We start from the raw sequence: 5,436 nt of genomic DNA on the forward strand, positions 1-5,436 counted from the left end.
TATGAGGAATTCATGAAACTAGGTATTAATCAAGTTAGATATCATAACAAGATCATCACAAAGGCGCCAATATTGAATATTAACAAAACATAACTGGGGCTTCAATTTAGCCCTACTAAATAAATTAGTTACTCATGAGGTTGATGTTAAACATCTTCATAAAATAAAATAAAAGAAAGGAAAAGAATAAACCCGAAACTTGAACTTGAAGAGCTCCAATTCTTCTCCTTACAAAGCATACCTATTCTAGAGGCTAAGGGTCTATTTATAAGCTTTAGAAGTCCTTGACAAACTAGTAAACCTAAGAATTTTCGTAGGGTTTTAAACCTATTACAATTGGGATTTGGAAAACCCTAATATGGAAAGAATGACAATTTGGCCGCAGCTTTGATGTGTCTTCTACGCACGGGTGCGATCGATCGCAACCCGTGTGCGCTCAATCGCAGGTCTGAGATTGAGCCTCTTCTGTTGTGCGCTCGAGCGCTCGTGGCCTGCTTCATGCTGTGTCTTCTCTGGTACTGCGCTCGATCGCAGGGAACCTATGATCGATCGTAGTGTCAGGGGCTTCCACTTTTCCCATCTTCTCTCTTTGAGCCCAAATCTTCCCAATTTACTTCATTTTCTTCCAAAAGCCTACAAAAGTATGGAATATACAAAAATGAATTAAAATGATCTAATTAACTAAAACCAAAGGATTAAAACATGTAAGTTAAGGGTTGAAAATATTACTTCATTTTCTTCCAAAAGCCTACAAAAGTATGGAATATACAAAAATGAATTAAAATGATCTAATTAACTAAAACCAAAGGATTAAAACCTGTAAGTTAAGGGCTGAAAATATGAATATTTTAGCACTTAACATAAAACTTGCAAGAAGTATGGAAAATCTGCTAGCAACATGAAAACCATCTTAGTAAAAAGGGCTTACCTCAAGGAGGGCAAGGAAAGGCTCAAATCTCCTTCGTTTCTCTCTTGGATTTCTAGGTTTAGGCTTAGTGGAAATGTGGAAGGGAGGAAAATGGGGTGGAAGGGTAGGGTATTTATAGGGCAGGGGGGTAGTGCATGCTAGATAAGGAGGAAAATGAGTTAAAACTACTTTTCAAACTGTCATAAAATGTTCAGTATTATTCTCGAACGTTTAGTGTACTATTGTACAATGGGTCTAGGGTTTCAAATTGAATGTTGGTCAATACCCAATGGTTTTAGATTTGGTCGTCGAATGTTCGATGTGGTCCCTAGTCGAACGTTCGCACTAATGATGTAGTGACCTAGATTTTAAAATCCTCATTTAAAGTTTGAGGATAAAGATTATATTACAATTCATATTACGTAATAATATTTATTCAAGAGGAATTTATGAGATCATATGAATATTATAGGTATAAAAATGGGTTTGAAATTATTAGATCATAAGCTATGATTTTTAGGAGAGTTTATATGCGGATAATTTTATTGGGTGTTATAAGAGATGTTATTGGAGAATAATTAAGATTAATGAATGATTAGATCGGTTTTTCTTTTATATTAGTGAATTATTATCCGTGTACAGCTCAACCAACTATCTTCCTCTTCTTTTCTTCACTTTCCCCATTTTTTCCTCACCCGTCCACCTTTCTTTCTTCTTTTCTTCCTCCATTCATGCTCTTGTCCCCTAGTCCCTTCTTCTTTTCTTTTTCTTTTCTCCTTCCTCCTCTCCCAAACGTCCAGCTACCTCCACTCACTTATATTCTTTTTATTTTTCTTTCCTTTCTTTGTCTCTTCCTCATTGTCTCACTCACAGTAAATCACTTCTTTCCCCAGCACATCACGTCCAGCTACCTCCACTCACTTAACTCTCCTTTCTCTTCACCTAGGGTGCACACATGCACACACTGCAAGAGAAATCTAGCAGATGAAGAGAGAGAGAGAGGAGATGGGCATGGGAAATAGAAAGAGAGAGAAGGGATGCAAAGGGAGAGAAAAAGAGATTTAGACGTGAGAGGTAGATGAAGAGAGAGAGAGAGTAAAGATGAAGAGGAAGAGAGAAAACATGCGGAGGGGAAGAGAGCAAGAACTGAGAGAGATGGTCAGAGGAGACAGTGAAGGAGAATTGACACACACAGAGAGAGAGAGAGAGAGAGAGAGAGAGAGAGATGTTGATCATAGAATAAGGAGAAGAAGACGATGATGAAGCCTAATAAAATGGGGATTTCGGCCATGAGAGCAAGAATAGATTTAATTGCAGACACGAACTAGGCTATGGATGGGAACCTTTGACTGGACCATTACACCCATAAGGTAAGTTCAAACTTACTGACCTGCACTATTTTACAAAAGCATGCTATGTATATTTTTTTTGAGTAAGTAATTTTAACTACACGTATAATTATATTTTGAAATGATTTACATATGGGTTAAATGAAAATGTGTTTCTGAAGAAAATGATTTATGTAAAGAAGTTGAGTTTTGGAAAGAAAACGAAGTTTATGAAAATAATAATGATATGAAATATATGATGTTAAGTATGAATATATGTAAAACCCAGCGGCTAGGTGGGAATTATATGCCTAACACCCCGATGTTAGGAAGGGGAAAACAAAGTTGCCTAACAGCCCAGCGGTTAAATGGGGTAATACGCTTAACACCTCAAAGCTATGAGCGACTAAGTGGGGTAACACTTAGCAAACTCCAGGGGATAAGTGGGAGTATAATTACACTTATTATGTTATGCATGCTATGAGATGTATGCTATGATATGATATGTATGAATGCACGTAAAGCCAAGCGGGCTAATATGCTTAACACCATAAAGCTATGAGAGGGATAAATTAATAGCAACCTAGCAGCTAAGTTGGGGTAATATGCTTAGAAAACTCAAGGGGATAAGTGGGAGTATAATTACACTTATGATGTTATGTTATGATGATAACTTACGATGATAAGTTATGAAGTTATGCTATGATGATAAGTTATGATGATATGATATGATGTTATGTTATGATGTTATGTTATGAAGTTAGCTTATGATGTCATGTTATGATGATATGCTATGATGTTATGTTATGATGATAACTTATGATGATAAGTTATGAAATTATGTCATGATGTTATGCTATGATGATAAGTTATGATATTATGCTATGATGATAAGTTATGATGTTATGTTATAATGTTATGTTTTGAAGTTAGCTTATGATGTCATGTTATGATGATATGCTATGGTGTTATGTTATGATAATATGTTATGTTATGCAATGCTATGTGTTTAAAACTATGTTGGCTCTAATAGATGTCTTACTTATTATGTTATAAACTATTTTACCACTTCAATTTATGAAATGTGAAGTTAATTATGTAGTAAGAAAATGCAAGGAAATATTATTACGATTTATCAAAATGTCTATAACCTGGTTTACAATATAGCCATACGTTTATCAAAACTCATTTATGAAAAATATGCATATACGGCTGTTTAGTTTGGTAATGAGATAGATTTACAAATAATGAATGGATCTATTTATAAATGGTTAATTCGCTTGAACTTACTAAGACTGTAGGCTCACTTATTTGCTGGTGTAATCCTGGATTCAATTGGGGTAATCCACCAAACACAATTATTGTAGGCTTAGCTAAGGTGATTAATGATAGAGATCTGCATGAGACTTTTACCCTTGAAGCTTGAAGGAGGCTTCTACTTTTGAAGAGTTATATTGCCATAAGTTAGTATGGTAGTTAGTTGTATTCATTTTATATCTAACTCATTGGATAAAATTGCTGATGTCATATGATATATAATAGAAGCTTTGGTACGTACTAGTGAGTGTATGTTATAAAAGAAAAAGAAAAATTTGTTACTAATCTTTGGCTGTGTTAATTAGTAAGAAAAAATAGTAGTATCACGTGAGAATTTTAGATAATTCCACTTACGGCTTGCTTGGTAAAGCCGGGGCTCTACAAAGGTTAATATAAAATGTTCGGTGGTCCCCTACTAAATGTTCGGCCAAAGGCAAAAATAAGGTTTGTGGTTGTTTTATTGAAATAACAAAGGTCTTGCTAGAAATGTTTGTTTTTATAAAAATGTTTACTAGAGCCTCTTTTTTATTTATTTATTTTTTATTTTTTAACTTTTAATTTTTTAAAGTTTTGAGTTACCACAGAGACCCTTGTGGGTGAGCAGACCCGTGCGGGTTACGGCTATGATCCAACATGAGTCTGCGGGTCTGGCCGTGACCCAGAGTGGGTGAATGCACTACAAAAAAAAGGTCATTTTTTGACGTGGCACACAGTAGGAATTATTTACTAACGTGTCAAAAGTGGCACGTGTCAAAAGTGGCACGTCAACATTTACTAACATATTGAAAAAAAAAACGTCAGTATTTACTGACGTGTTAATTTTGACACGTCAGTAAATTTGAATCCAATTTAATTTTACAACATTTTAAAATAAATAACTAATTAATTTTATATTTACTGACGTGTCAAGATTTGACACGTCTGTAAATATTGACACGTTAGGAAATTGCTGACGTGTCAAAACCGCACGTCAACAGTTACTGACATGTCAAAGTGACACGTCAATAGTTTCTAACATGTCAATTTGACACGTCAGTAAATATTGATGTGTCAAATTGACACGTCAAAAACTATAATATATAATTGACATGTCAGAAACTATTGACGTGTCACTTTGACACGTCAATATATATATATATATATCTGATTTAATATATATCTGGTTTAATTCATTTATATTATAGATATAAATAATATATAATATATATGATCCCAACATTATCAGGTTTAATATTGTACAATATGATCGATCCCAATTAACATTCAATAAAATTAATTTTTACAAAATAAACACCAGTACTTTACTTCTCCTTTATAACACCGTAACCCATCTCAACATTCAAAAATATAAGAGAATTAATTTCTGATTGTTAGCCATGCTTTAATCGGAATACCATATATATATAGCAAAACCATGCAAAGGATATATATATAACATTAATTTAACGTGCATGGTTCAAATTAACCTAAAGGATATATAAACCATGCACGTTATATATCATTTAGGTTTGAGCCATGCACGTTAAAATGTAATTGTTGTTGGTGAGATTGCACTCTTCACACCAACCTTATCAACCGTTAATATTATTTGTTTATTCAAGTTACATTTGTTTATTTTTATGTTGTAATTTTGAATTTTTTTTTCCCTTGTCATGTTCTCATCTTAAGTTTACATGTCTATATATATATATATATATATATATATATATATATACATGCATGTATATATTTGCAGTTTACATGCCATATATGAGTACTTCAAAAAAAGTTGCAGCAACTATAAGCCTGCAGCTCAGTTCAAAGTTATTTGTTCCTTGATCATTTAGTACACATTTGTATCATTATATTAGTTTGTATAAACCATATAAACATGATATTTAAAAA

Source organism: Corylus avellana, chromosome ca3 (assembly GCF_901000735.1).
Source record: "Corylus avellana chromosome ca3, CavTom2PMs-1.0".
In the NCBI taxonomy this organism is placed as follows: Eukaryota; Viridiplantae; Streptophyta; class Magnoliopsida; order Fagales; family Betulaceae; genus Corylus; species Corylus avellana.